The sequence below is a fragment of the Nilaparvata lugens genome, chromosome 2, assembly GCF_014356525.2.
Source record: "Nilaparvata lugens isolate BPH chromosome 2, ASM1435652v1, whole genome shotgun sequence".
Classification (NCBI taxonomy): Eukaryota; Metazoa; Arthropoda; class Insecta; order Hemiptera; family Delphacidae; genus Nilaparvata; species Nilaparvata lugens.
This window is the reverse complement of record NC_052505.1, coordinates 4840610-4862024: the sequence shown is the minus strand read 5'-3', so window position 1 is coordinate 4862024 and position 21415 is coordinate 4840610. Positions and strand designations below refer to the sequence as shown.

Sequence of the window (21415 nt, the reverse complement as noted above, 5' to 3'; positions counted from 1 at the left end):
CCAGTGGCGGTTCTAGGCCTAGGCTGGGTAGGCGGCCGCCTACCCAGTTTTTATGAGATTTTTTTAAAATTTTTCATGTAAGCCTAAAAATGTTAAATAAACAATTTTTATATTTATTAATACATCTTCATTTAATACCTATATGCTTTGATGTCTTTTTTACATGAATTACTTGAGTAGCCCTACCCTAGGTCTATGAATAGACCTACAGTATAATAAGTTTTGCCTACCCAGTTTTTTATGTCTAGAACCGCCACTGAGGGTAACCCATGCTCCCCAAGGGTTTAACTTGGCTGAATTAACCAAGGATTCTAACTTAACCAAGATCGATTTTTGAACAATGTGAAAATAAAACTAATTAACAAAATATTTATATCTGAATATATAATATAAAATTCATTATTCAACCATTGAAAAAATATTTTCTTGATAGATAAAATATAATTGATCATTTCAAACAAAATTGAACAGTTAATATTACAATATCGGAGCACCAAGCTTCGGTCATTATTTTTATTTATTAATAAACAGAACACAATTCTCTAAAATGATCGTGTTTATATTTCACAGCTGGCTATACATCAGCTTATGAATTTCTGGGATGCGATATTTTGATTTTCCACAGAATCACTCGCTCACTTTCTACTATCCACAGACGACGAAAGTCTCAGCTGTTTCAGCCAAGGATGAATTATCCTTTCAATATCGTTCAGCGAGTTTTCCCAAGGATGAGACCTAGTGCAATCGAATATTTATATCATAAACCTACTATGTTCCAAATTTCGTGGAAATCGTTAGATCCGTTTTCAAGATCCGTTGAACTTAAATAACCAGATATAAATAAAAATAACCAGATGGATAACCAGATATAAAAATACAGAAATTGCTCGCTTAATATAATAGGATATTTTTATATCTGGTTATTTATTTTCAACGGATCTCAAAAACGGCTCTAACGATTTCCACGAAATTTGGAACATAGTAGGTTTATGATATAAAAATTCAATTGCACTAGGTCTCATCCTTGGGAAAACTCGCTGAACGACATTAAAAGGATAATTCATCCTTCATCCTTGGCTGAAACAGCTGAGACTTCCGTCGTCTGTTGATAGTAAAAAGTGAGCGAGTGATTCTATGGAAAATCGCATCCCAGAAATTCATAATCTGACATAAATAGCCAGCTGTAAAATATAAACAAGATCATTTTGAAAATTGTGTTCTGTTTATCAATAAATAAAAATAACAAGCGAAGCTCGGTGCCCCGATGTTATTATTGATCATTTCAAACAAAATTGAACAGTAAATATTACATCAGAATTATTGGCATCAGTTAACCTCTATAGAAGACAGTGGTAAGGCAGAGAATTGGCAATGCTGTTGCTTTTTCTTTACTGCCATTATAACGTGGACCTCATTATAGAATCATAGTTCAGACACTCTCCTCAACGAAAATGATCCAAAAATAGGCATCATCATATGGAGCATCTATATCATATGGCATATCATTATCATATGGCATCGTCTATATCATATGGAGCTCTAAACATTTTGCCTTCTTGAACCTCCTTGCTTAGCTTAGAACAAACACCTTTTCCTCATAAAAGTTTAGCAGTAATATGCTCTTTTCAAGAATATATTCGTCCACAATCGAGTCTGCCATGGACCTTAAGACCTAGTAGGGTGGACAGATTCCTCAATATTGGGATTCTACTAGAAATTGGTAAGCTTTGTCTCATAAATGTTAAGCACAAGATGAAACAGTTGTGCTTAGTGAGAGAAGTTGTGTGTGTATTTTTGGGTTCAAAATTTTATAAAATAACTTGATTAATTATTATTATTATTATTGAAAACACACATAACAAGACAAAACAAAATTACAAAGAATTTGAAACAAATAAAACACAATAAAATGTTTAAAAATGTTTAATGTGTAAATTCAATAAGAAGTGATAATTGAGTGTTATATTTAAATATAGTTTGGTGTTTTAATTTCTCTAAATTCAAAATGTTTAGCTTATATTCATTTTTGGACGAAAATCGAACTAGAATCTTTTACAGTAGAAACATAACCTATTTTTTGGACATTTTATTAATTTATCAAAAATTTGGGAATGGAATAGATTCGGGCCAAGCCTGTTGTTATTTCCTAATCATATTTTTATGATTTGTGATTATGTCCACGAATAAATTATAAATGATACTAACATACTTTTTTTAGAAAACATTCGTTCCGAATCGAATAAGGAGGTCAAAGACCTAGCAAAGTGGATAGCTCACTATGATATAGAAAGTTATCAATTTGTTGATAGTCAATTAGGATTCTACTAGAAATAAATATGATTTTCCACATCATCTCTTGAAAGTTTAGAGGGTCAAGTTCACTAACTGAAGTCTAGTACAGGAAGGAAATCGAATTTCCACAGAGGAAAAGGAATACAAATTCACTCTCTATGATCATACAGAGAAATTTCAATATCGCTTCAAGCTAAAAGCTCGTATCAAGTTGAGTAACATTGTTTTGAAAGTAGAACCTATCCGCCATCTGCTGAAACCACTTTTTTTCCTCGATGTTGTTGTTTTGGGTGTCGCAGTATGGTTTTAGGATGAAGAGGAGGAGAATGAAGATGATGATGAGGAAGAGGAGGATAGAAGAGATCGATAACTTTTGGCACAGTATGGTACAGGAGATGGACAAGGAGCAGGAGAAGGAGGAGAAGGAGAAGGAGAAGGGAGAGAAGAAGAAGAAGAGATCAAAAGAAGGAGAAGAAGAAGCAGAAGGAGGAGATGATGTTGAAGAATGGGAGGAGAAGAATAGATGAGCATGGTGAGAAGGTAATGATGAGAAGGAGACGCAGAAAAAGGAACAGATGATAGTAAGAAGGTGCAGAAGAAGAGGAAGAAGAAGAAGAAGAAGAAGAAGAAGAGATCAAAAGAAGGAGAAGAAGAAGCAGAAGAAGAACAGAAGGAGGAGTTGTAGTTGTAAGAGGTCGATAACTTTTGAAAACGATAGTGACAGTTGCAAGATGATTCCCCGATCGAGAGGTGTTTTTTAAGATGGAGGTCAGCCGCCGAAGTGGGCCAATTCGAGTACCTGACTCTTCCGCGACTTAATATCAACAACCTCTGCTCGCCGAACAACTTTCTTCATACTATGACACCGGCGGAGAACCCCTTCCTTCTCGCTCACTCTTCTTCTTCCGTCCTACATTGCTCTCTCTCACTTTGTGCTTTCCTCTGTCTACCCGTTTACTTTCCATTCAGTTCGCATCCTATTACCTCAAATGTGAGGGGAAAGTTGGGAGATGAAAGTGCACTTGATCAACCCCTGGTCAAGAATTTATCGGTGTTATTATATTCGGTTTTGGGTTTTGGGAAAGGATCATTGATCAAGTTTTCAAATGGATTTGAGCATAGTCTGATTCATTTAGATACCCATTGATTGTTTGGTACATAAATGGCGGCTGATTGAAGTTTCAGTTTTTAAGTAAATGAAGGGTTGTAACTGAAATATTTTGAATGTGAACACCCATTGTGTGATACATGATTTTGAAGGCCTTTCTAAAACGAGGAAGATGACATTAAAAAAATGTTCCATGATGCTTTAATTCAAAATGGAGGCTGATTGAAATTTTAATTTATTAAAGAAATAATTGATGAAGTTCAATACGCCGTCATTTTGAATGAAAGTATCACAGAGCATGATTTATTGATGTCATCTTTCTCGTTTTGAAAAGGCCTTTAAAATAATGTATCACACAATGGGTCTTTACATTCAAAATATTTGAGTTACAACCCCTCATTTCCTTAAAAATTATTTACATAATATATTAATAATATTATTAATAAATATTAATACATTAATATAATAATTATATTACTCTAATCAGCCGCCATTTTGGATGTAAAATATCATAGAACATTTTTGTCGATGCCATCTTTCTTGTTTTGAAAAGGTCTTTAAAGTGATACCACACAATGGGTGTTTACATTTAAAATATTCGAGATACAACCCCTCTAAGTCACCCCCTTATGAAGGGTTGAAATTCAGAGGTACTGAAATCAGAGCTGAATAGAGCTACTGAAATCATTGAAACCCAAATCAAGTCTCCTTTTTATTTCATCAATATCCTACACAACTATAAGCACATCAATGAGCACTCGGGTCTAAATCGACTTTCTGAGTCACGATTTTATCTACTAAACTCCGAGGTCTAATGAGTAAAGTACGAGGTAAAATGAGGTAAACTCCGAGGTAAAATGAGAAGAGCTCCAAGGATGATGCTTTGTTGCACACACTGACTCGGAATCTATGGTTTAGCTACAGCGGAACCAATGGCAATATATGTTTCAAATAAAAGTGATTGAACTTTTTGCTTGGAAATTGAAGTTTTTAAAAATAATATTGGTTGACGTCAGCTATCCTAAGCTGTAAACAGCTTAGTGCTTTGAAAACTTCAACTAAAATTCTAATCACCAAATCATTATTTTTTGTTTCACTACAATTAACAAATATCACAAGCAGTATATTGGATCAACAGTAATTTGGTCACTTCAAACTAATTCAGAATTATAAGTATAATATGAGTTGTAATTATTGCGCTATTCTTGATAGACAACAAATACACTGAAAGGATCCCTCCCCATTTCTAGATGTCAAGAAATCTACCCTTTCAAGAAATCTACTCTACATATTTCATAATAATAATTATAAACATTTCATTTTACGTTATGTTATTATCGATCATTGATCCTAACCAGTGATTTTGGAATAAAAACTTTATTAGGCAATTGAGTTTGAAAATGTATTTGTTTTGAAAAAAAATGGAATAATAATTTATTATTGTTTTATTTTTATTAATATGTTGAATATGACATTGATTGATAACATTCAGATTGGAATATAAATTCCTAGGCAATCCTTTCATGAAAAGTTTTAGGTTTGTCACAGTCGTAAAATAAGGTTTGTGTTTTCGCCTGATTCTGATGAAATTTTATTCCAAAATAAACTTGCAAACTATAAATTATGAATTTAGATGGACTAATTCAAATATTTTAGGTATTCCATGACATCTATTTGGCTTTTCATCTACTCCGAAACAATATCTGAATTGTGTTTGCTCAGTTAAGTCTAGAACTTGAATTTAAACCCTACTCTAGACGAGGGTTTGAAATCATGCTGTTTTAAGTTCTGGACTTAACGATTTTTGATAAATCCTCGACTCGGATAGAAGCGAGAATCTAATTCAAGTCCTGGACTTATAAGCCCTTCACTCAGAAAGCGAAATTATAAACTCCAGAGTCTAACGTGATCTCTAAACTCTAGAGTCTATTTAAGTCCTCGACTACCTTAACGCTCTGACTCGGAAAGTCAACTTTCTGACTCCAGACTTTAAAGCCAGTTAAAGTCTAGAACTTAGCTACATCCCGAGCTCGGAAACCGGCCCTTCCTGCAAATTCCTCCTCCTCCTCATCCTCCTTATTCTCCTTCTCCTCCTCATCCTCCTCCTCCCCCTCCACCTCACTTAAAAACTGCAGTGGGTAAGTAATTAATTTTTTATTTGCATAGTGTATTTCAGAGCTTCAACCTTTGGCATTTCTCTGAAGAGGTGAAATACCAAAATAACGGCAAACTTTAGAGCAGAAGGATAAAGAGGGGGAGGTAGAGGAGGAGGAGGAGGAGGAGGAGGAGGAGGAGGAGGAGGAGGAGGAGAAGGAGGAGGAGGAGGAGAATAAGGAGGATGAGCAGGTGGAGGAGGATGAGGACGAGTAAGGAGGAGGAGGAGGAGCAGGAGGAGAAGGAGGAGAGGAGGAGGAGGAGGAGGAGGAGGAGGAGGAGGAGGAGTAGGAGGAGGTGTAGATAGTGCTGAGTCAGAGACTGAGAGGAGATACCAAAGCACACGATGATGAGTCAGGTCGACCTGTGTGCACTATTGTACGAATTTAAGGTTAGCACAATGTTGTCGCTTTTTCGGAGGAAGCTTTAGAACAATGGACGACGAATTGCTGTAGGAAGTGGTTTATGGTTGAATTGATTTGCGTGTTGGCGCCTAGACCCACGTGGGTCGGAGAGAGAGAGTGCGAGAGAAAGATAGAGAGATAGGCTGAGTCTGAGGAGAGGGAGAAACAGAGAGAAAGAGATATAGACAGTTAGAGAGAGAAAGAATGAGGAGATGTCCATGGAGATGAAGAGAAGGAGAGAGGAAGATAATAACTGAATCTAAGGAGAGGAAAAGAAAGAGATAGAGTGGGAGACTTGCTGGAGGCACTATGATAACTTCTAGACTACACTATCAATAGCTCTGTATATTGTTAATGTGAATTATAGAACATCTGAATATATAGTACTCACGTGCAGAGGTATTGCCAGCTACTTCCATTGCGGTTACTTCCTGGTTATCTATTTCCGTACGGTTGCCACCTATAAGAATAACAATGAGGTATTGAATTTGTAAACAAAGAAATAGGATTGTATTAATTTCTAGAAAAATGAAACAATGCAGTTGAAATATTCTTATGAGAAATATACAAAGTCCGAGAACGGCTTAATATCTCATAAACAAAGGTAATTTGATGGTGGGTGTGATTGGGGATCCTACACAAATTGAAAATACTACTTTACTATGACTTCAAAAATCTGGTCCGCCATATTGGATCTGCCATTTTGAATGCTACTTTGTTTTTAAAATAGGAAGGTGGTCATGCGATACATGATTTCAATACAGAATTTCAAGCTAAAAAAATCTGGTGTGGCGCACTCACACAACTTTCCTTGCCGTTATGAAAATTGATTACCTGACGCTAGTGTGCACGCGCATCTCAAGTCTACTTATAAACAAAGATCTGAGCCAGCTGGTGACAGGACAATAACGCTGGAGACATACGAGGTCTGCTATCTCTTCATAGTGAATAATTTAATAGAATCAACAGTTACCAACAGTTTGCAATTGAAATTCTAACATTTTCTTGAATTTCGTGCTTATTTTCAATTTTAGGTGGAAATGTTACTGAACATTAATTGTAGAGATTTTCATGCTTAATCTCTTCCACTCAAAATTTTTTGTTTAAATTTTATTTGAAGCCTGATAATTGGGAATCTAAAATCGAACCTTACATAGATGGGGCGGAGCTCCTGAAATTTTTACAGATATGAGACTTGTGGCAGTTGATAGAGCTTATCAATTACTATTCTTGGTATGAATTTAATCGAAATCGTTGGAGCCGTTTTTGAGAAAAACGCGAAAAACCCTTTTTTTGACAACATTTTCGCCATTTCAGCCGCCATCTTGAATTGCATTTGATCGAAATTGTTCGTGTCGGATCCTTATATTGTAAGGACCTCAAGTTCCAAATTTCAAGTCATTCCATTCATTGGGAGATGAGATATCGTGTACACACACAGACGCACATACACTCATACACACACACACACACACACACACACACACACACACACACACACACACACACACACACACACACACACACACACACACACACACACACCACACACACACACACACACACACACACACACACAGACGCACATACACACACACACACACACACATACAGATCAATACCCAAAAACCACATTTTTGGACTCAGGGGACCTTGAAACGTATAGAAATTTAGAAATTGGGGTACCTTAATTTTTTTCGGAAAGCAATACTTTCCTTACCTATGGTAATAGGGCAAGGAAAGTAAAAATGAATGGCGGAAACCTCACATCGATATCTCGAACCGTTTGAAAGATATTCACATTATAAATCAATACCATGCAAATCAGAATAGTGTGGATAAAAGAATAGTGTGGACTACTTGGGGCACAGGATAAGGAGGTCAGCAGTCGGCCTTCTCTGTCTAGTAACTGCCCCTTGCCCCTTGAGGTCCACGTTACAATGGCAGTGGAGAAAGATAGCACACCAGCGTCGCCGATTCTCTGCCTTGCCACTGCCTTCCATAGAGGATAGTTGATACCGGTATTAAATGTTCATTCTCGTTAAAATATATAGGAGAGAAGCGTCACCGATTCTCTGCCTTGCTACTGCCTTGTATAGAGAATAGCTGATACCGGTATATCTGATGTTATATTAACTGTTCATTTTTGTTGAAAATGATCAATAATTAAATTTGACAATTTCTTAGTCTTTTTCATTTCAATAATTATATTTTGTTCGTCAAAAAGACTTTTCAAACATTGAAACAAGGAGTTCACATAATTTTTGAGATTGAATATTTTGTTAACCAATCATATTTCTATAATGTTGGGGAACGATCTGGCAACGTTGCGGAGCTAGAAAAGGATAGAGCTATCTACTTTATCGAATGATTGACAAGGATAGCAACACCAATGTTAATCAAATACTGTCACTATAACGTGGAGTTTCTCAGCAAACGGTGAAACCCTGTCATACTCTTGTAGAACAAATAATAATTCCCCTTTCTATAATGTTGGAAAACGAGCTGGCAACGTTGCGGAGCTGGAAAAGGATAGTTCTATCTGCTTTGTCGAATGAAGATGTCTGATTTGATGATATGAACACTATACAAGGATGATAGACAAGGATAGCAACACAAATACTGCCATTATTGACCGAGCGAAGTGAGGTCTAAGATTCAAGTCGACGGTTCGGCATTTCTCTTAATGTTTAAATGTTTATATGTTGCGCATTTACGGCGAAACGCGGTAATAGATTTTCTTGAAATATGACAGGTATGTTCCTTTTTAAATTGCGCGTCGACGTATATACAAGGTTTTTGGAAATATCATTTCAAGGATAATATAAAAGGAAAAAGGAGCCTCCTTTATACGTCAATATTAGAGTGAAAATCAGACTATAGAATTATTCATCATAAATCAGCTGTTGAGTTGACTATAAATTGCATGCCATGACGCTTGCAATTCAATATCTCAATGTAACTTGGTAAAAAATTAGCAGCTGTGTAGACTATACATTGCATGCCTCATTGAATGCAATTTTTATGCACTATTAAATAGGATGTAAAGAGCTTAAAACAGCTCGTCTGGGCGCCTAGATGTCTTCTGGTTTTCTCGCGCTAAATTCCGGAAATCGTTATATGATAATAAAATTTGTGTAAGCATGATCTGATCAAATAAATAGTTAGTGTATCAGTGTGGATGTGCTTATGGTTTGGGACGTCGTTATAACTGCGCGAGGTCTACTGTTGACAGAACTACTAGTAACGTAGACCTCACTCCTACTTCTCAGCAGACGGTGATATCCTGTCATCCTGTTGTAGAACAAATAATAATTCCCCTTTTGCGACCAGACCTTGTGTCGTACGTGACAAGTTTCTCATCTCGTCTGAAGTTTCTTTTTGTCGCCATCCGGTTTTTTCTATCACAATCATCTTCTCTTCAGGCCTTTGTAGAATGGCAGTGGTTGATACCACTTTTCTCCACGTTCTAAATAAAAACTTGCCGTCCCGAATACCTTTCTACTGAATTCAACTATTGACAACTACTCTCCACAAATTATTATGGAATTGTATAGTGAGTGGAGCACGTTATTGACCGAACGTAGTGAGGTCTATGTTTTAACTAGAATTTCCTTTTGTCTGTCTATATGTAACGCGATTACGGCCAAACGCGTTGATAGAATTCGATGAGATCTGGCAGGAATATTCCTTTTACAACTGCGCGTCGATGTATACACAAGGTTTTTTGAAATTTTGCATTTTAAGGATAATATGAAATAAAAGGAATTCCTCCATACTCTGATATCACTACATATAGGATCGATTTGAAGATAGGATCAATCAGACTAAAGGATCAATCAGACTATAGAATTATTATTCATAATCAATCAGCTGGCAAGTGGATTATTCATTGCATACATTACACAGATGTCTGGCCGTGTCTATTCTATAAGGTAGGGTTTCAATATTTTTACTTTCCTGGCCCTATTACCATAAGTAAGGAAAGTATTGCTTTCCGAAAAAAATTAAGGTATGTAAATTTGTGAATTTCTATACGTTTCGAGGTCCCCTGAGTCCAAAAAGTGGTTTTTGGGTATTGGTCTGTATGTGTGTGTGTGTGTGTGTGTGTGTGTGTGTGTGTGTGTGTGTATATATATATATGAGTGTATGTGCGTCTGTGTACACGATATCTCATCTCCCAATTAACGGAATGACTTGAAATTTGGAACTTAAGGTCCTTCCCCTATAAGGATCCGACACGAACAATTACGACCAAATCCAATTCAAGATGGCGGCTAAAATTGCGAAAATGTTGTCAAAAACAGGGTTTTTCGCGATTGTCTCGAAAATGGCTCCAACGATTTTGATCAAATTCATACCTAGAGAGGTTATTGATAAGCTCTATCAACTGCCACAAGTCCCATATCTGTAAAAATTTCAGGAGCTCCGCCCCATCTAGGTGAAGTTTGATTTCAGATTTCCAATTATCAGGCTCCAGATACAGTTTAAACAAAAAATTTCGAGTGGAAAAGATTGAGTATAAAAATCTCTACAATTAATGTTCAGTAACATTTTCACCTAAAATTGAAAATAAGCTCGAAATTCGAGAAAATGTTATTATTTCAATTGCAAACTGTTGGCAACTGTTGATTCTATTAAATCATTCACTATGAAGAGATATAAGACTTCGTGTATCTCCAGCGTTATAGTCCTGTCACCAGCTGGCTTAGATCTTTGAATAGACTTTAGATGCGCGGGAACACTAGCGTCAGGTGATCAATTCTCATAACGGCAAGGAAAGTTGTGTGAGTGCGCCACATCAGATTTTTCATGATGCGTGCCCATCAGTATCATTAATCACATTTGAAAAACATTTGAAAAACAAATTGAATAGGTGATTGAAAATAAAATAAAAAATGATTGAATGAACTGAATGATGCTGAAGAAATTATACTATTCTTCATTGGAAAAAATCAATTTTAGAATAGTTGAGAAATATTTTTATCAGATAGAAAGATTATCACGGAACTGGATAAATTATCATATGGGATACACATTCAAACGTGAACTGAGTTTATTAACATGAGTGAGTTTTTCATCTTGGAGAAAACAAATAAAAGTTTTCAAGAGTAAATGATGATTCAACTGTGAATTGTGATTCAACTGATTCAACTAGAACAGGTGACACCAGATACTTGTGGATGAAAAAACTGCGTTAGGTCTACTGTTCACAGAACTACTAGTAATGGCATGAATCGATTTGGCAGTATTTGTGTTGCTATCCTTGTCTATCATCCTTGTATTATCTTTGTATCATCTCCCTATATAGGTCCACGTTAGAATGTCAGTATTTCATTAAAATTGGTGTTACTATCCTTGTCTATCATCCTTGTGTCATCATCGTATCATCTTTGTATCATCTTTGTATCTTTCTATAGAGGTCCGCGTTATAATAGCAGTAATCGATTAACATTATTTGTGTTGCTATCCTTGTCTAACACTCTACTAAGAAGATAGCACTATTCTCTTCTAGATTCTCAGAGTTGCCAGCTTGGTTCCCAACAATATATAAATATAATTATTCAACAAAATATTCAATATCAATCATGAAACTTCATAATTCAACCATTGGATAATATTATTTCTTGACAAATATGATAGAACTAGCCGTCAGGCTCGTTTCGCTCGCCTGCATTTTTCATTTGAGCATTTTTATCATATGTTAGGAGAATCCAGTCGGGGGTCCAGACTAAACGTCTTGCTAAACGGATATGGCAAGCGAAGGGAGCCTGACGGCTAGTAATATAATATTCCCAGGATTGAAGTAGCAGTGCCCAATCAATTTCTCCGCGATAAATGCATTTAAATCTTAAACTTGGTGCCAACCTAACAAAGTCAACTCAACTTAATGCCAACCTGACAAAATTATTAATTTAGTTGCCAGTTAACAACTGTTTCGAAGAGGTACTCTATCTAGATTATTGTTCTATAGTAACATATGATATGGAAATTTCAATTATAATTAAGAGATTGGGAGAAGAAGAATATACATGCTGAAAGACGAACTTTAAACCCTTAAAAACAACCCTTAGAGTTGAAATATTGCCAAAAGATTTCTTAGTGCGCCTCTAAAGTGCCAACTGAACATACCTACCAAAATTTGAACGTTTTTGGTCCGGTAGATTTTTAGTTATGCGAGTGAGTGAGTGAGTGAGTGAGTGAGTGAGTGAGTGAGTCAGTCAGTCAGTGAGTGAGTGCCATTTCGCTTTTATATATATAGATTGATCATTTTTAACAAGAATGTACGGTTAATATTTCATGTGATATACCGGTATTACCTATATTCTATAAAAGGCAGTGGTAAGGCAGAGAATCGATAACGCTGTTCTCCTATCTTTCTCCACTGCCATTATGACGTGAACCTCACTATGGAGATCATCGTTTATTCTCGTTCATTCCTTGTTCAATTCGTCTACTCAAAATCTTAAACTTAAGGCAGAGAATCGGCATTGCTCTCCTATTATTATATGACAAAACAGTCATATCTCGAATACGTATTCTCTGAGTGTTAATCTTTGGTGAAAACAGAAATTTTAAACTTAACCTCACTTTGGACTATTTATGTGCCAAAATCAAGGAATTGAAGAAGTTTTGGGCAATTGCCTGTTTCTCTTTCCAAATATCGTGTTTGTGTTCTATATCTCTCCACTTCTATTATAACGTGTACCTCAATGGAGATCATTGTTCAAAACTAGTCCATTCAAAATCGTAAACTCGTAATCTTGATTCTAGCAAAATGGTGCAAACTCGCGTAAAGATTTTGATGTCATAAGTTAATGAATGGTAAGTTGATTGATGGATCAGGACTTGGTATCAGTTCACCTTCACTCCATGAAAGTCTTAGCAACCTGCATTCTTTCCTCCGCGATGCCAGCCGTGGAATTATGGTCGTAGCACTACTTTCTTTTCGCAGTGATAACTCTTTATAGCCACTGTGCCAGTAGCTCTCTTTCTTCCAGAATTTATTTCCTCCTCTGTCATTGGAGCAAAGCTCTCTGGCACTCTGCCTCTCACACACTATCTGTCTCTTTCTCTTGAGGAATTTATTCCCCCTCCTGCCAAAGTGGCAGTAGCCCTCTCACTCACCCACTCTGTCAATCTCTCTCTTAATAAAGACAACTATTCAATTCCATTCTCTCTATTTTAACAAGTATTGTAACATACAAAAAAAGAACCTAAGTCTAACCTAATCTAATATCTCTCTCACTCGCGCGCTCTTTCTCTCTCTCCGAGAGAGAGTTTTTTGGTAGAGAGAGAGAGAGTTTTTGGTAGAGAGTTAGTGGGAAGGATACTTCGAATATTCTTTCCGAAGAATGGACATTGATATGTCCAAAGCTCTGCCAATTTATGTAGATGCATAACAATATTATCTATTTTATCTATAGCTATTACAAATTGCTTTTTTTCATATATACAGCTCAATAATTATTTTCTTAATTTATATTTTGTAAATTCATCTACAATTTTGCTGTATTGTAAGCTATTGTATATAAGTGTATAAGCCAGTATATATTGTAAACTACATAAATAAAGTACTCAATCAATCAATCTCTTTGATAGAGAGTTAGTGGAAAGGATATTTCGAATATTCTTTCCGAAGAATGGACATTGATATGTCCAAAGCTCCGCCAATTTATGTACATGTATGACAATATTATCTATAGTCATTCCATATTGTTTCTTTAATATCATGAACAGTTCATTTATATTAATTTTCCAATTTTTTATTATCTAAATTTGTCTAAATAAAACTGTGCTGTATTGTTAGCTATTGTATATAAGTGTGTGAGCTAGTATATACTGTAATCTACATAATCTACTCTCTAACTCTTTCTCTCCCTGCCTGTCTCAAACCTGGCAAAGGAGAATAATATCAATCAATCTTGGTCTCTCTATCACTTGCTATCTCCCTTTCTGACTCTCTCACTCTCTCTCGTTCTCTATCACACTCTCTCTCTCTCCAGGTGTTCTGCCGGCATACACTAGACGCGGCGGAGACTTACCGACAATCCTCTCTTGCCAGCTTTCTTTCAGTTCAAGGTCAGACGCAGTTAGCAGTGCAATTTTATTGGCAGAGAGAGGGAACTGGATCGAGTGGTCCAAACCAATTATAGCGCGTTTTCGCTCAGATGCCACCGTTTTTTCCCATGCCGTTCAAGGCGATTCTTCCGATTTCTGATGCCCAACAGGCAAGTTTTCCCCGTCAATCCTTGTCAGTCTGCGCTGAAACTTGTCCCGATGTGAAATTTGGTCAATGAATCGCCTTTCTAATACGTTTGCCTTGTCAAACATACTGCATGAAATGATGTTGTCGTTGATGATGATGATGATGATGATGATGATGATGATGATTGAATGATTAAGTCAACACTCATTTCAGCCGGACAGGTTTTCGGTGGCATCAAAAAATTCTCAAGTGAAAACATGCTGGTTCGAGCACCGGCTTGTTTGTAATCGTTTAAAAGTAAAGCTTCGGCTATTAGAAAGTGGTTTGATCATCGGCTTATTTGCTATTCCCTGAAACCGATCATTAAAATCAATGACCAGATGGAGATCGATTTATTGATTAGATTAACAGACTTTCATTTTTCAAAGCAGATGGCTCCTCAATTTAGGATATGTTTAGTTGATGGATCTATTTGTAATGAAAGTCCACTGTCCATTACATGCTTATTATCATTATGTATTTTGTTCAATTGATAATCAATAATTATTGATTGACGGATCTATCAGTTTCCTTTTGGGACATTCAATTTGCGAAGAAAGTCTACTGTTCATCACATGCTTATTATCAACATAAATTTTGTTCGATTGATAATCAATCAATAATCGATATTCAGTTGATAAATCTATCAGTTTCATTTCAGAACACTCAATTTGTAAAGAAAGCCTACTGAGCATCATATACTCATTGTTGGTTTGGTTCAATTAATCTACACTATAATAAAGTGAAGAACTGGCTTATACACGTACGGGATAGGAAAATTATGTTTGATGCATCATCACGTCTGAACTACTGGACTGGTTAACTGATTGCATTTAGATTCTTAATTAACCGAAGATGGTTATTAATAGGCCTATTTTCAATCCTTCAAAATTTTATTACGTCAAGTTTTCAGTTTGTAAAGTTTTAAAATAGACCCTTGCGGAGCACGGGTTACCTGCTGGTAATAAATAATTGGTATTCAGATGATTAATCTATCAGTTTCTTTTTAGAACGCTCAATTTGATAAGTTGTTCCTTTCCCAATCATTCATAGTTGAGAATTATATTGTATCTATCATTGAGGATATCAATGTTGGCTGAGTGGATGATGAGTAACTGAGTTTTATAAATTATTATTATTTCGGTATTTGGAACATCAAATTCGAAAGAATGGTTTGTATAAATATTTTTGGACTGAAAATTTTGTGGAAATCTAGAAGACATAACCTCGTTTGAACTTTTAATGTTACCTAAATTTGGGAGAGGAATAGTACAAGATATTCTTAGTTTTTCTCTTCCGATGTGTGCTTCATTGTAAAAAAGAAAAAGAATTGTAATGAATCGTTTCAGTAATGAATCAAAGATGGCTTGGGACAGTTATACTACATAAGTGATTCACAAGCATAATGAATATTAAAAGAGACTGGATATATTATTCAAAAACACAGGAAGTGGAAGTGTAAATTTTTAGTGATAAAACATAAAGAACCCAATACATGACATATAAACTTGAGTGTTGATAGGAAATGACATTGGGTAATACGGCAAGGCAGAACGTCCAAAAGGATCTCCCTGCTAATAAAAGAATATGAATAAATAAATAAAATATATTATTCAGAGTATTTATTATTAAAGTGATTTAACGACCAAGTATGTTGTTCTAGTGACATATTGATTGAGTCTAGTATCAAAGCGTTTCCCAATCCTTCAATTTTGTAGTGGTAAAACATCTTTCAAACAGGAATGAACTGTTTATATTTCATCAGATAGAACGGTATCAGCTATCCTCTATAGAAGGCAGAAGCAAGGGAGAGACTCGGCAACCCTGTTCTCCTATCTTTCTCCACTGCACAGTTATATTTCATTAGATACACCGGTACCAGTTATCCTCTATCTATAGAAGGCAGAGGCAAGGGATAGAATCGACAACACTGTTCCTCTATCTTTCTCCACTGCCGTTATGATCGTGGACTTCACTATAATCATTGGAAAATATTTCTTTTGGAGAAATAAAATGTAATTGATTATTTTTAACAAGAATAGTGGCAGTGGCAAGGAAGAGAATCGCCAACATTGTTCTCCTATCTTCCTCGACTGCCATTTCATTATAGCGTAGACCTCACTATATTCTTCTTTTCTTCGTTCAACACGGGCCACCGTATCAGATTCGCATGTCAACACTGAACGTAAACAGTTATTTCCATCAAAGCAGACATTTGAATAACAGCTAGAGCAGGAATTATTTTACGGATGGACTTTTCGAATAGCATTATACTATCGATAATTAATTCGATTGGCCAGATCCCGTATTTACGCCAACTCCGCCAACACCGGTCAAATAATGAGAGTGAATGATGGCTCCTACACACACGTACATTTTGTACGTCGTGATGTCATCACTACTTGTCTTCAAAATAAGCTACACTTAGATAAGATGAGATTGATAAAATTTGAAATTTTAAAACATTTAAACAATTAATTGTTGTTTTAAAATATTTTAAATAAAAAGTGTATTACATGTTTTATTAATTTTAATATAGCCCATACAAATAAAGTGATTTTAGATAAGATGCCATACGCTAGATAATAATTAAATAAACATTTGTCTCGCTCTCACTTTGGCAAAGTAATAGCTTTATTCCTCTCTTCGATAAACATCTATGTTATCATGAACAAACATATTGGATTAGCTCGATCTCCTTTGAATCCAAATCTAGACATTTTCTATAGATCTTTGTTGTTTCGGGTGTCATTACACAGTCATTAATATGTACTTATGAATAAAAATAGGAATCCAAGTACCTTTTTCAAAATTATTTAGTCACAACATGTTGGACTTCATGTTACATTTCTATTTTTATTTATATTCAAGAGAAGCCCTACAGGAAAAAATACATTTTCCTACAGTTACGTTGAAAAGTGGCCATTGCTGCACTGATTACAGAACGCAAAGAATCACTTTTCCGCTCTAGTGCGGGAATAGTATATTTCGCACCTAGGGCCGAAAATGAGACTTTTCCGGCTCGAAATCGGTTTTCAAGTCCGAGGCCGTAGGCCGAGGACTAGAAAAGATTGAGAGCCGGAAAAACATTTTTGCCCGTGGTGCGAACGCTATTTTTCGCCACACAGAGAAATAAACAATATATATGAGAATAATTGTTTATTAAGCAGTTCCGAAAACAAAAGTGGAAGGTCATAGCTCTAGCTATTAGTATAGTTATTAGTATCTAGTTATTAAAGTATAGAAAACTGAAGAATACATAATACTTGGAAACCTCACAGAATCATATTGATTTTTCCAATACATCAATAAATTTTAGTTCTATTAGGACTCAATTTGAATCAGGCAGCCTTTTGTTTTCCCAATTCCAAAAAAAAAATACCTAAAATACTCGTTTCACTGGGAATTCTGTCTGATAGTACATTATAACTGAAGAATATAAATTATTACTCATTTTATTGTGATCTATTCATGTTTTTCTTATGAAATTCAATAAATTATAGGCCTACAGCATGAAGACTATGTCCAATTCATTTGTACTGGTGGCAAAATTTTACATTGAAAATAATTATTTGATAAAATCCAAGTTCAATAGTAATGAAAACAAATTCCTTCAAAAAATAATTGATAATAATACGTTTCGAGGGAAAAATTTAAGAACAAAAAAATGGTAAGCATCAGGGGATTTGAAACCGAGGTACCATCGCTCCGTAAGCAAGTTTCTTACCGCTGCGCTACATAGACGTTCGTAAATGGTAGTCTTATAACCTGCTGATAAAAATACACACTTTGGGCTATGGAACTTCAATTAGCCTACGGCACGGAATAAGCATAAATAGCACATATTGTTTCTTTCCTCTGTGCCTACGGTAGCATAGATGAATTTCTGAAAAATCTAGAAGGAAAATAGAAATTTGGGCTTCCAGGTGCACGAGATTGATATTTTTAGAATCTATGTTCAAAATTTGGAGATCTAAATCATTCCCGTTTTTCCGGTATGCAATCCACAAGTTGACATGTTTTGATGCGAACAAACACAACCCCACTCTCTCTTATTATATAGAAGAAGAAGATATCTTACCTCTATTTCATTCATCCAAATAAAATGATAGTATATTACTGCAGAATACTTTATTCAATTCTAGAAGCATAAACTGATTCTGTTTCATAAACTATTTGTTAAAACGTTCAGCACCATGGATATTGCCCAAGTAGTTCCAAAACTATCCACCAGGTTTTGTGATAAACGCAGTACTATGAGGTTTGAGGTTAGATTCTATTATATTCTGAAAATTGAATTTCAGTAGTTTATAATATCTTATTTGTATTTCATTCATCCAAATGAAATGATAGTATCTTATTGCAAAATACTTTATTCAATTCTAGAAGCATAAACTGATTCTGTTTCATAAACTATTTTGTAAACCCGTTCATATCAAATCAGAATCAGCTGTTATTCAAGGTCATTTTACAGCCCTAGGGCCGTAAAGTTTTACCGGCCTGGTCGGAAAACAATCACTTTCGGCCACCATATGACGCACGTAAACCAGCTCATTACATCCAAGTGTGGCGAAAAAATTTTTCTGCACTCCAGATTTGCAACATGGCAACGCAAAATACTCAGTAGGTTATATGGAGCAACAGCGCAGCAAAATCAAAATGAAGTTGGTAACAGTGACTGGGCTGCTATAGGGAGCAGAGGTGCAACCAAGCACAACGCGCTAATTATTATTCATTATATATTATAAGACCAACGACAACGAGGACTAGGATTTTAGGATTAAGGTTTTTATCAATAATAAAATTACACAGAAAAACATTTGATGCATTTCAGGCAATTTTACCCATAATTACCCACTTTTCATATTCAATGGTAACTGTAGGAAAAACTTAATGTGAAATACGTGCGCAAAGTTCCTCTGCTGCACTCAAGAAACCATTCCGCCCTCGCCTACGGCTCGGGCGTAAACGTTTCTTTCGGTGCAGCAAACTGTCACTTTGCGCACTAGTTGCACAAATAACTATTTCATATCATATACAGTTCAATAATTATTTTCTTAGTCTATATTATGTAAATTCATCTATAATTTTGCTGTATTGTAAGCTATTGTATATAAGTGTATAAGCCAGTATATATTGTAATCTACACAAATAAAGTACTCAATCAATCAATCAATCAATCTTCTTCTTCTTCTTCTCTTCTTCTTCTTCTTCTTCTTCTTCTTCATCTTCTTCTGGTGCCTTACAACTGTTTAGTTAGTCTATAATACAGTATTACTCAAGAGGCTATCTTGGTTCACGCTTAATACTCGTTCCTGAGAAGTCGACGACATACATTATCTCGAGATAGAGCTCGGATCAAAACAAGTCCAATATTATTGCATAGTCTGTCACATTTTTCCTAGACATTACTGGTACAACTTAACAGAGACCGATGTTGGAGTATCCACAGCTCCATCAAGTTAGTAATCTACTAAACTTCTAAATAGCCCCGACATTCAACAGTATTAGTCCGGGCGCAATTGTCATTCCGTGGTCATTTTTGGGTAACAATTCATCCAAATTCCAGTTCATCTATAATTCTAACTGCTTAGTAAACGTTTTAGTTCTTTGTGTTCATTATCTAAAATTTTTATCAAAACGTTTCGATTAATACCTACATATTCCACAATTAATTCTTGATTTATATAAATCCAAGAAGATTCAAAACTGCCGGGCGTTGGAACTGGATTAGGCTATTTCAACTGGAAAGACATCATATAGAAAACATAATCTCAAACAATATGTGAGCTCACTTACCAAACCTATTTGCAGTTTGCACCCCCACCCACAATCTATTACTACTACTAACACCTACTCTAGTACATGGGTTTCCCATAGTTGAGTAGGTTAATTTTCAATAGAATTAAATTCCATATTTTTTTCTAGACCTATTGTATTGTATTTTAGATATTTTGTACTTTTTATGTTTTAATTGCTTGTGTGTATTTTTTTAAAGGAAATAAATTTATTTATTTTATCATTATTATTGTTCCAATTTAACCTCCCCAACCCTTTGAAACGTATTCAAGCAGAACTTCTTAGGCTATTTCAATCAAATCTTATAGGTTGTACGATCTGAAATCTAGAGGAACTGAGACCCTTCCATGGATACATGTAGTTTCCAGCTATGACAATCGGTAGAACTGGGAATTCCCATGGACTGTCAAAACTGAGACAAGCGAGTGTTGACGTCATCAACCTACACTTTATAAATGAGTGGCCATACACAATTAGATTGCGGGGCGGCGTTCGTAGATTCTCATTTCGTGCAATGGCAGATCGGAATAAGTTGGAGGAAAGATCTGCAAGGGAATGGCTCTGTCTGTCTGTGGTCTGTCTGCAGTCTGTGTGTAGTCTGTCTGCAGTCTGTCGGCAGTCTGCGATGGCAGATCGATCGTTTCTATGATAGACGAGTCACGCAGGGTTACAGTTCTGTTACTGCTCTGTTACAGTTATTGTCTGTTGCCGGCATCAAGGCAGCTGCCTTTCGTCGCGATCCCCACTCCATTATTTTCCCGCTTGTATACACCATCGTCTAACGGCATTTTATTGTTTACTTGACTATATCAAATAGGCATTTTCCTCGATCTTGCCATTTCTTGCCATTTTTCCGTGATCTGTGATTTTTTCTCATTCCACAGAGATGCCATGAATTTCTCTTCTGAAACTGCTGTCATCATGAAGCATTCACATTTCCTCTTTTGTGACCACAAGTAGTCAATTGGTCATAGCTCAAATTTGGTAAATTAACTTGAATTTCTCATTTTTGATGTTCCAACAAATCAACCTACCACACTGTTTCCCGTTCCACGTTGTTTATCACAACATTCTTTCCAGCCTTGAAAAATTATTTTCATTTATGGACGACCGTCATACTGATTGTCGTCATAGCTGCCGGGCGTTGGAACTGGATTAGGCTATTTCAACTGGAAAGACATCATATAGAAAACATAATCTCAAACAATATGTGAGCTCACTTACCAAACCTATTTGCAGTTTGCACCCCCACCCACAATCTATTACTACTACTAACACCTACTCTAGTACATGGGTTTCCCATAGTTGAGTAGGTTAATTTTCAATAGAATTAAATTCCATATTTTTTTCTAGACCTATTGTATTGTATTTTAGATATTTTGTAATTTTTATGTTTTAATTGCTTGTGTG

At 35.7% G+C, this 21415-nt stretch overlaps 1 protein-coding gene across 1 annotated transcript in view; it reads right to left on the bottom strand.

The window, feature by feature from the left end:
- The window catches only part of LOC111051178, a 234224-nt gene that overhangs the window by 126491 nt on the left and 86318 nt on the right, over positions 1 to 21415 (bottom strand). The window contains exon 3 of the mRNA XM_039419967.1: positions 6350 to 6418. The gene's annotated coding sequence lies outside the window, so the exon portion shown is untranslated. The remainder of the gene's footprint in view (positions 1 to 6349; positions 6419 to 21415) is intronic.